Genomic DNA, 12,847 nt, shown 5'->3' with positions numbered 1-12,847 from the left:
TATGCACCTGACAAGGGATTAATACTCTTAATACATAAGGAACTCATACAACTCAACAGCAAAAATAATCATCATTGTCATCACCCAATTTTAAAATGGGCAAAGGGCCTGAATAGATATTTCCCCGAAGAAGATTTACAAATATCCAGCAGATATGTGACAAAATACTCAACATCATTAAATCAGGGAAATGCAAATCAAAACCACAATCATATATTGCCTCACCCCAGTTAGAATGGCTGTTATCAGAGAGACAAAAAGTAACAAATGCTGGGAAGGATGCAGAGAAAAAAGGAACTCTCATACACCATCAGTGGGAATGTAAATTAGTGCAGCCCTTATGGAAAATGGTATGGAGATTCCTCAAAAAATTAAAAATAGAACAATTTTTAAATTTTAATAAAGATTTAAAATATGATCCAACAATCCCACTACTGGGTATCTATGCAAAGGAAAGGAAATCAGCATGTCAAAGAACTATCTGCACTCTTGTATTCATTGCAGCATTACTCACAATAGCCAAGATTTGGAATCAACCTAGATATTCCTCAATGGATGAATGGATGGAGAAAATGTGATACTGTATCACAGGAACTTGTACAAGTTAACCTGTATTCAGCTGGTTTTATTCTTTTTTATGGCTGAATAGTATTTCATTGCTTACATACAATCCTTAAATGGCCTTTAAAAATAGTAAAAGATAAAGACAACATCGAAAAGGACCTACAATTTGCTGGAATTGCATCAGCGCCAGGGCAAACCCTGCAGCCCTCAAACCGCTATTGTTGAATTCTGCATTCCCCATGGGATCCCACACTGCTTCCAGTGCCACAGCCAGATCCACACTAAACCCTTAACACATGGAAATGGAATGCCAGAGAGGGAGCTGATAAGCAGCACTATTAATGCCAACACTCTCTTCTTTACTCAGCTATCCATATAAATTGAAATCTGTAAAAATGTGAGATGCTTTCAATTAAACATATGTATGCTGACACTTGTCTCCCCTTCCCCCAATGAGATATCTAACCTCTCTGTGGGAACTACCACACTTCACTTAGCCCACCTCATTCTAGCCTCAGCCCACCTCATTCTAGCCTCAGTCCACCTCATTCTAGCCTCAGCCCACCTCATTCTAGCCTCAGCCCACCTCATTCTAGCCTCAGCCCACCTCATTCTAGCCGCAGCCCACCTCATTCTAGCCTCAGCCCACCTCATTCTAGCCGCAGCCCACCTCATTCTAGCCTCAGCCTACTTCTCACCCTAATCTTCCTCATCTGGTTGTAACCTCAGCCCACCTCTCATTCCAGCCCCTACCGTGACCAACTCTTTGTAGATGCAGCTCCTCAGCACCTCGACCCCAGCCCGCTCTGATGTCTGCCAGGACCTCTAGGTGCTCACACAAGAGAAATCCAGAAGTACAGGGGTTTAATCTTGTGTATTAATCTCTTAATACACAAGAGAATATCCAGAAGTACAATGGACCACCCTTGCCAAAGTGAGATGAAATCATGGAAAAGTCTTCACCCCTGTAGGGAAAAGCAGACAGCTCCTAAATCCATTTCTTAGGGCTCCTTGCTTCCCTCCCCTACCTTCCTCCCCCTGCTCCTGACTTCTGCTCCCTGGCATCACTTCCCACATAAACTACCTGCAGCAGCCCCTCTCAGGCTGTGTCTCAGGGAAACCCCAACCAAGACAAATCATTTCATGCAGTAACATTTAACGACCATCGTTTTAGAATCAACAAAAGGGACATGGCATCTTACAAAAGATGTTTCTATACCATTTCCCCTCCAGGGAGGCAGACAGGTGGGAAGACCCAGACAGAACACTGAATTGTACAGAATTCCAGAGCATCTCATTAGTTCGTGTAATTAGTCAGAGAATTTCGAGTAAGGCTATTCCCACAATCGGGGCTGGACGGCTACTGTACTTCTTCATGATGGTGAAAAAAAGTCGAGTTTTACTTCCCTTAAGAGAGTGAGACAAAGAAGCAAAGAAAATCAGGTCTCGTGTGGCAGTATGCCAAGGCCTAGCCACATCAATTCTGAGAGGTTGTCACCACACCTGAGCTTAGATGGCTGAAGTAACTTTTAAAACATAGTTTCCAGAAAGTTGAGATGAAAAATCCCACACTAAACAAATATTTTAACTTGGAGAGAAAAAGATTGCCCTCTAAGATGTACCTGGAGTGCGTGGAGGAAGGAATACCAATACAATACTCCAAAAACAAACAACACAGAGCTTGAGAAGCCAACATTGTGCTTTACCAAATAGACAAAAGATCTTGGGAGCATTCCAGAAGGACAAGGGGTACCTGTAGCTTAGTATGAGGAACCAGACAGACTGCCTGCACGGCTCAGAGCCACTTACAGGAGTATGCCTACACCTGCCCGCACAGCTCAGAGCCACTTACAGGAGTATGCCTACACACACGACTTACTGAGCGGCCCAGTGAAGACATGCCAACATACAGGTTGGTTCTTCTGCACAGGTGTGGTGAGTGGGGAGACTCAAGAGACCTTTCCCACCGTGTTTCAGGGCATGGGGCACAGGTGTGACACCATCCGGAGACTGAAGCAGGGAACCCAGCTAATGACCTTCTCCAAGCCCTGAATCTTCTGAACCCAAGTTTCTACGTCTTACAAAATTAGGCTGATGATATCAAAGAAACATCCTAAGGAAAGAGATGTGAAAGGGCATTAGAGAAAGTGCTTTGTAGGAATAAATAATCCCATGCTTACTAGTACGAGAGCTGGGACAGACACTCACATTTGCTTGGAAAATCCTGTGTTCCTAAAGCAGCCCCATAAACTAGCATGAAAGGAAATACTTCAGTAAATTTAGACTACAAACAGCTTGTACATACCCTTAAGCACTACAAAAGCATCCCTGTCCTATGACTAATATGCAAAGCCATTCTTGTTTAACTGAAGGCGATCCAAGGGTGCCTTCTCTCATGGCAGTACCACTTGAGCCCAACTTTAGCTGCAGCATAACCTTGAAAGTCACACATGGATTAATATAATTGAGGCTGGCCTCCTGCCAACTGGTAAAAATTGGCCAACTTCTTTTTGAGCAAGTTAAAAAAAATCTACTTTGTGTTTGAGCTCCAATGTGTCATTGTAATTGATATTTTGAAAACAAGTGCATAGCTAGAAATAACAGTGCCGTTTGCGTGGTCTAGAAAGTGAACCTAGCTAAAGCCCAGTGTCTGATAAACTAGCAAATTAAAAGCATGCGTTGATCCAGTTATGGAGCATCAGTAGCTGCTAAGATTACAAGAAGAGAGACAATACGGGCTCCTTTCGTGATGGAAAAGCAAACAATACCTTTAATGTGGTTTTATTTTAAAAATCTGATCTGAATATGACCAAGGTTCTAATGCAATTACCAATTAACAGGAAATGTATGTGGAGGAGTATGTTAAAAGACATCATGGGAATGCAATCAGTAAAATCCAGAATGTTGGAAACTGTACAAACATTTCAGGTTTTATTCAACAAAAAACATGGAAATAAAAAGAGAGAGAGTGAAAGGTAAAGGATTGACTTAATTACTTAGTAAATAAAGGTAGAAAGACACACTGACTAATATAAACATGCATACTTTATTTGAGTCCTGATTCAAAATGCATAAATGGTTTTTGAAATGTGTGACTTTGATTCTTGACCATGAAGAAGACACTAGTATAGAATTTTCTTCCCTCCAAAACAAAAAGATAATTATACAAAAATGTTTAAAAACATCTTTTTCAGACACAGGATGTCAAACAATGTAAGACTGTGATCCTAGAACAGAAAGCAAAGGAGCTGAGTTTTACAATTGTCCTGGATTTCTGCCTGAGAGCAACTTTTAAACCGCATGAAAGGGACAGGGGAGGCCAGGAAAAGCATCACAATCTCCCAGAGTTGAAGAGAAACAGATCAGGGTTTGGAGAGGCTGATCCAGCTGGAAATGGTACAGCCAAGTGCAGAGACAAGTGAATTGTGCAAAGAAAGAGTTACAGAGATCTACACAGGTGGCCCCTTGAGTCATTGGCTGAATATTAATCTGTACATTCAGAGCGGGGAGATCCACAAGGCTAGACAAAGAACTGAGAACTATAATCAAAACCATTCCCAGACTTGCACAAGGCTGAGAGGCATGCAAATTCTAACCAGCCAGAGCAGACACACCTTCTTGAATACTCAGAGCAATACGCAGAGATTTCACAAGGATCATACCTCGGCATTAGAGCTAACTTAGCCCTGAAGAGCAGACTATTCTAGAATTGTTCTAAAAAGGCTTTAAAGCAAGTCTAGTAAAGATTAATCAGTAAACATATAACTTACCTGTCTGCCAAAACAAATTTCAAAAATTTTTAAGGAAGACAACTGTATCTAAATACTCAACAATAGAAACTCATGATGTCCTGAATCCAATAAAAAATTACTAGACATGCAAAAAGTCACCAAATTATGACCCATAGCAAAAGGAAAAATCAGTCAAAAGAAACAGATTTAACAGAGATGCTGGGAACAGCAGAAAATAATTTTTTAAAAGCTATTATGAATATATTTAACTTTTTAAAAGAAAACATGAATATACTGAAGAGACAAATGAAAAATATTAAAAAGACTAAAATGGAAATTCTTTTTTTTTTTTGAGATGGAGTCTCACTCTGTCGCCCAGGCTGGAGTGTAGTGGTGCGATCTTGATTCAGTGCAACCTCCGCCTCCCAGGTTCAAGCGATTCTTCTGCCTCAGCCTCCTGAGTAGCTAGGATTACAGGCGTGTGCCACCACACCTGGCTAATTTTTGTATTTTTAGTAGAGATAGGGTTTCACCAGGCTGGTCAGGATGGTCTCAAACTCCTGGTCAGGAGTTTGATCTGCCCACCTCAGCCTCCCAAAGTGCTGGGATTACAGGTGTGAGCCACCACGCCTGGCCTAAAATGGAAATTCTAGAAAAGAAAAATACAAATTCTGCAGGGAAAAATTCACTGTATAATCATAACAGTTGATCAAATGGGACAAAAGAAAGATCAGTGAACACAAAGACACTATAGTAGAAAACATTTAGCTAATGAGCAGAGAGGAAAAAAGACAGAAACAAAAACAGAAACTCAGTAACCTGTGGCGTGACATCCATCAGTCAAACATATGCGCAACTGGAGCCCAAGAAGACAGAGAGGAGGTGGCAAAAACAAAAATTTTTTGATGAAATCATGACTGAAAATTTGCCATTTCTGATACAAACAATCAACCCACAGATCCAAGAAGCTCAGTGATATCCAAGATAGATAAACACAAATAACAACATAACCAAATTGCTAAAAATTATTTATAGCAGGAAAACTTTTAAGTGGCTATATATAAAAATATAAAATAATATAGCATATTACATATGTATATGTATACATGCACACATACATGTATATTTGTGATATATAATGTAACAAAAAGCAGATCCACTGTTTGCCTGGGGCTAAGAATGGGGTGGGGAGGTAGAATTGTCTATAGGAAGATGAGGCAGCTTTTTGTAGAATCAAAATATCCTCTTTGATTATGATGGTAGTTATAGGAGTGTATGCCCTTGTCAAAGCTCATTTAAATATACTGTTAAAATAGGTAGATCTTATTGTATGTAAAACATACCTTAATAAAATTGATTTTTAAACCATCTAACATTTTTAGAATAAGTAACAATTTGAACATGCACTGAGTATCTGATGACATTAAAAAATTACTGTTAATTTTATAGGTATGAATATGTTATTGTCGTTATGTTTGTTTTTAAGGATTCTTATTGTGAGAAGTTCATAGCAAAAAATTTACATATAAAATTATATGATGTCCGATATTGGTCTTTTAAAAATGTAGGCAACAGGGGAAAGGGAAGATAAAGCAATGTTGGCCATCAGTTGATAATTGTTGAAGCTGGATATTGAGCACACAGGAACCCATTACACTATTATATCTACTTTTATAACAACTTGAAACTTTCCAACATAAAAAAGTCTTTTACATGCTTTAAACACATGATTTATATGGTAAATTCTTCAATTAAAAATGTAAACTGAGTAATTTTTTTAAGTGACAGATACTACCGGACATATGCAAGCATAAAGAATGATCTCTACCATCACAGAATTCATGATTTAACTCACAATCTATGAAATGCCAAGTAACAGAAAAAAATTATATGATAAGAGTAGATGAGACGATTTATGAGTCGGGCTTAGGTTCCAACATAATTAAATTCCACAGTAACAGAGATTTAGATAAGATAGAGGTTCCTTTGTCTCTAAGACAAAAATCTGGAAATAGGCCATCAGAACTGGCAGAACCCAGCCTGCAACAATGAAGTTCACAATCATTATCTCATTTAACCTTTTTCTAGCCCAGTAAAGAAGGTACTGCCCAGGGTCAAATCTAAATGTCAGGATTTGATTCTGGATCTGAAACATTTTCCATGAAAGGAATTATAACATCCTCATATTTTTCCTTATTGCTTCACTATCGATACTCAGTTTAATTTCACCAAGATTAAAGAATTAGATAGAAGCTTTGTGGAAATTCTGAATTTTTGAACACTCTTAAATACACCATTATTCTTCATTAAGTCCAATTGCATATCATATTTTGCACATTCTTCTATATTAATGTAGTATCATTAGCACTAATCATTAGCACTTAGTTAATATTTATTAACCAAGATTAGGGTAATTTTCCAGCTCAAAGAAAATTCTAGCTCAAAAAACAATAGAGCTTAAACAAAAATAAAGGAGAAGAAAACATAATTCAAACTCCCTGATAGGGAATTTTTAAATGGTAAAACTATAGATTGATTACAATCATTCCCTGAGAGGGCATATTGGTTCAACAAAGAATAGCTTGATTATAATCTGGCCTGACAACAAAGTTGGCCCCACAGACTGTAAGTGAATGGTAAAGGCAATGTTAAAAAATAAAAACAAAAAAAAACAACAAAAAAAAAACTTACATGTAAAGGACTTTGAAAGTTAAGGATGTAAGCTTGAGATGCAATTCTATTTGTATATGAAAGTAATAGTAATATAGATAGATGTCTGCATTCCTGTAGCTTGGAAATAACTTGGCAAAGAAGTTATAGGAATTTCACTAAGCTCAGAAGGCAGAATTAGAACAAAATATTGTCAGTATTATGTAAGACAGGTTATTTTTATATTTGCAAGCAAATATAATGCTAATTCAGTCTGCCTTGCCAGCATGGATTTTCAGCACTATACTCAGTGTTAAAATTATGCCCATTTAGTGATGCAGCCTTATGTAATTCTGTCAACCCCTTCCAGGTAGTCATAGTGTACCAACAGACTGGTGTACAGTCTACTCCAGGTAATAATACAACCTCCATCCTTCAAGGTTGAGTTAATTACGAAGTAGCTGACAACTTCTTGAAAGACAATCACAAGTCTTCCAGTCTAAATTTGAACCCTAAAGTCCAAGGCTCACAGGATCATTTAAGAAAGGGATAAAGGAGACCTCAGAACAGGTAGATTTGGGCTTAGGATCAGAATTTGCCAAAGAACTAATTAGGAATAGTGTAGAACTCAGATTTCAAGCCATACTTAGAAAGCCATGCCCTAATACTTTTAATGCAGAGACCATAGGTTTACTTTTTATTTATTGGACCTCTAAAACTAGAGTGCCTATAGAATTTGTTGTCCCAGGATGCTTTTAAAAGGGGAAAGAGATCATCTTAATAATGGCACAGAGGCGACATGTAGACATCATTCTGAGCAACCGAGATGTATGGTCAGATCATCTAAAACCACAGCACGCACTATGATCACATTGGATTTATTTCAGGGATGCAAGGATGGTTCAATACATTCAAATCAATGAATATGATTCACCACATAAACAGAATTAAAAACAAAAATGATATGATCATCTCAATAGAGGCAGAAGAGCATTTGATAAAATTCGGAATCCCTTCATGATGAAAACCCTCAACAAACTAGGCATAGAAACAACAAAACAACAAAAGCCATATATGACAAACCCATGGCCAATATCATATTGAATGGGGAGAAGTTGAAAGTATTTCCCCTAAGAATTAAAACGAGACAAGGATGCCCATTTTCACTACTTCTATTCAACATAGATTGGAAGTTCTACCCAGAAAATCAGGCACTAGAAAGAAACAAAAGGCATCCAAATTGGAAGGGAGGAAGTCAAATTATCTCTGTTTGCTGATGATATTATCTTACACTTAGAAAACCCTAAAGACTCCTCCAACTACCACTAGATTTGATAAAAGAATTCAGTCAAGGTTCAAGATATAAAATCAACATACAAAAATCAGTAGCATTTCTATACACCAATAATGACCAAGCTGAGAGCCAAATCAAGGACTCAATGCTGTTTGCAATAGCTACAAAAATAAAAATGAAGTTGAATACTGAGGAATACATTTAATGAAGGGGATAAAAGGTCTCTACCAAGAAAATTATGAAACATTGATAAAAGAAATTGCAGATGACACAAACAAATGAAAAACATCCCATGCACATGGATCAGAAGGATCAATATTGTTAAGAAGACCATACTGCCCAATGCAATCTATAGATTCAATGCAAATCCTATCAAAATATCAACAACATTTTTCACAAAATTAGAAAAACTATCCTAAAATTCATATGGCACCAAAGAGTCCAAATAACCAAAGCAATCCTAAGCAAAAAGAACAAATCTAGAGGCATCACATTATCTAACTTCAAATTATACTACAAGGCTATAATGACCAAAACAGTATGGTACTGGTTTAAAAACAGATAAATATATATATATATATATATATATCAATGGAATGGAATTAAAAACCCAGACATGAAGCCACATACCTAGAGCCAACTGATCTTCCACAAAGGCAGCAAGAACATACACTGGGGAAAGGGCACCTATTCAATAAATGATGCTGGGTGCTGGAAAACTTGGATAGCCATATGCATAAGTATAGGACCTATATCTCTCACCATATCCAAAAGTCAACTCAAGATGGATTAAAGACTTAAATGTAAGATCTGAAACTGTAAGAACTATAGAAGAAAACCTGAGAAAATCTCTTTTTCTTTAAAGAGATGGGGCTTCTCTCTCACACCCAGGCTGAAGTGCAGTGGCACAAACATGGTTCACTGCAACCTCAATTCCCTGGGCTCAAGCGATCATCTTGTCTCAGCCTCTTAAGTAGCTAGAACTACAGATGCACACCACCATACCTGGCTAATTTTTCAAATTTTTTTTGTAGAGACGGGTATCACTATGCTGCCTAGGCTGCTCTTGAACTCCTGGGCTCAAGCCATCCTCCCACCTCAGCCTCCCAAAGTGTTGGGATTACAGGCAAGAGCCACTACACCTGGCCAAAAAACTCTTCTGAATATTGGCTTAGGCAAAGAATTCACGACTAATACTTCAAAAGCAAATGTAACGAAAACAAAAATAGACAAATAGGATTTAATTAAACCTAAAAAGCTTCTGCACAGGAGAAGACATAATCAACAGAGTGTGTAGACCACCTACAGAATGGAAGAAAATATTGGCTAACTATGACTCCAACAAAGCACTAATATCTAGAACCCATAAAGAACTCAAACAATTCAACAAGTAAAAAACAACCTCATTAAAAAGTGGACAAAGGACATGAACATACATCTTTCAAAAGAAGACTTACAAATAGCCAATAAGCATATTTTAAAAAAGCTCAGCATCACTATCATCAGAGATAATATGAATTAAAACCACAGTGTGAGATCATCTCATAGTAATCAGGATGGCTATTATTAAAAAGCCAGAAAATAACAAATGGTGAGGATGTGGAAAAAAGGGAATGCTTATATACTGTTGGTAGCACTGTGAATTTATACAACTTCTATGGAAAACAGTGAGGAGATTTTTCAAAGAACTAAAAATCAAATTATTTCATCCAGCAACCTCACTACTGGGTATCTACCCAAAAGAAAATAAATTATTATATAAAAAGATATCTGCATTCATACGTTTATCACAGCACTAGTCACAACAGGAAAGATACAGAACTAACTTATATGTATATGTGGCATATACATATTCCATGTATATGTTTATCATACGTTCATCACAGCACTATTCACAAAAGGAAAGATACAAAACTAACCTATATGTATATGTGGTGTATACGTATTCCATGGTATGTGTACACCACATTTTCTTTATCCAGTTATACACTGACAGACAATCATACATGATTGGATAAAGAGTATAATTGTGCATCAATGTATGATTGGATAAAGAAAATGTGGTATATACATACCAAGGAATACTACTTAGCCATAAAAACAAATGAAATCATATCTTTTGCAGCAAGATGAGTGGAACTGGAGGCCATTATCTTAAGTAAAATAACTCAGAAGCAGAAAGTCAAATAACACATGTTCTCGCTCACGAGTGGGAGCTAGCTAATGTGTACATACAGACATAGTCAAATTAATAGATAATGGAGACTCAGAAAGGTGGGAGGGAAGTAGGTGAGGACTGAAAAATTACCTAATAGGTACAATGTTCACTATTTGAGTAATGGTTACACTAAAATCCCAGACTGTACTACTACGAAATACATCCATGTAACAAAACTGCACGTGTATCCCCAAATCTACAAAAATAAAAAATATATAATTTTTAAAAAATAAATAAAGCTACAAACTGTTCTCATGAACAACTGGGCATATCATTTTACAAAGACCTTCTGCGTACCGTGCAACATGTACCACCCACTACACAGCTTCCATTTTCACCTGCCAAGGTCTTCATATTGTGATATCGATGCCCAGATAGCATCACTGACCTCTGAAAAGGTCAGAACACTGTCCTACCTCACGTATGCACTGCATGTCTCTGGGCCAAGCTGTTTTTATGTATGTTCTCGTCTCTGGTTTACATGGGGAAATAGGCCATGTAACAAGAAAGATCATGAAGCCAGAGAACAGTACACGAGGACCTCAGAGGCATTCCAACCATACGTGGTTGTCCATTTTTATGGCTCATATATCTCTCCTGCCATCTTTGAAGTCATAAAGCCAAATGAAAAAATCAATACACTTCCTTCAATGTCAGAAAATTCTGTGCTCAATTAACAGTCAAAATATTATCTTCCAAATAAGACTATCTCTATATATTGCCATGGAGTGAATTCCAGGATTTTTTGAAAAGTTAAGAAGATAAAATAGATAGAACTAACTGTATATAAAACTTTAACACTACCTACATGGAGGGACATAAAAATACATCTATGTTGGCTTAGTTATTTTAAATAGAAACATGTTATGGGCTGAGTTGTGTCCTCTCAAAATGTATATGTTGAAGTCCTAATCCCTAGTACCTCAGTGCTGTATTGGATTGGAGATAAGGTCTTTAAAGAAATAATGAAATTAAAATGAGGGGTCTTTAGGGTGGGCCTCAATCCAATCTGACTGCTGGCCTTATAAGAAAAGGAAATGTGGATACACAGAGAGACACCAGAGGTGCACATGCACAGAGGGAAGACTGTGTGAGGACAGTCAGCCAAGGAGAGAGATCCCAGATGAATCCAGCCCTGCCAACACATTGATCTTGGGCTTTCAGCCTCCAGAACTGCAAGAAAATAAATTTCAGTTGGTTAAGCTAGCCAGTCTGTGATATTTTGTTTGGCAGCCCTAGCAAACTAATGTAAAGGGTAATTTTCAAAGTTTTTATCAAAGGGTTACTTACAGGGTGGAGGAAGGAACAAGGTGGGAAAATATGGATAAAAACTAAATTTCCCTGAATATGCTTCAGGTTATAACTTTGACTTTAAAACCAGGTCAATATTCAAGCCAGGCACATACCTGTTGTCCCAGCTACTCAAGAGGCGGAGGTAGAAGGATAGCCTGAACCTAGTAAGTTTGAGACCAGCCTGGGCAACAGAGAGAGATCCTGTCTCTTAAAAAAAAAAGTCATTATTACTTACTCGGTAAACAAATGAAGGAAATAAAAAATGAAATGGACCAGATGATGCTAACTAAAGGCTATAGTTTAAAAGTTTTTGTCTTGAAAACTTAATTGCCATTGTAAATACTGTTAAGAGGTGGGGTCTTTAAGAAGTAAGTAGATCATGAGGGCTCTGCCTTGATGAATGAATTAATGCTGTTATTGTGAGAATGGGGTTCCCGATAATTTTAGCCCCCTTCTTCCCTCCCTCCTTGTGCTCACTTCCACCTTCTACCCTTCCATCATGGAATGACTGTTGCTAGATGCTAATGTCATGTACCTGGACTTCCCAGTCTCCAGAACTGTAAGAAATAAATGTCTTTTCTTTATCAATTACTCAGTCTTAGGTATTCTGTTACAGCAGCAAAAAGTGGACTAAGACACTGAATATCAAGTTGATGACTTAATCACTAGAGAACAATTATCTCAAGTTACTTTAAAATTTGGTAATTTGACTGAAACAAAGCCCACAAGTAAAATTCAAACTGTTTTCAGTTATCACATTGTTAGTAATAAAACAGGAATTGAGATTCTGAAATAAGAATAGAAAGATTGAGATACACACGCACACACACACACACACAGAGGAATGATAAAGCAAATAAGTAATGACATTGATGTGATTGATATTCAGCATAGAGACACAAATCAAAAAATGTCCTAGAAACAATAAACAACCCCAGGATCAGTGAACACTATTCTCAATGAACACTACTTATTAGGCCATTCTCTTTACTTTTATACATACTTGAAATCTTGCCTAATAAAAACTATATAGATGGATGAATGGATAGATAGATAGATAAGATAGATAGATAGATAGATAGATAGATAGATAGATAG

Source organism: Piliocolobus tephrosceles, chromosome 5 (genome assembly GCF_002776525.5).
Source record: "Piliocolobus tephrosceles isolate RC106 chromosome 5, ASM277652v3, whole genome shotgun sequence".
Lineage (NCBI taxonomy): Eukaryota > Metazoa > Chordata > Mammalia > Primates > Cercopithecidae > Piliocolobus > Piliocolobus tephrosceles.
Note: the sequence above shows the minus strand (reverse complement) of the source record.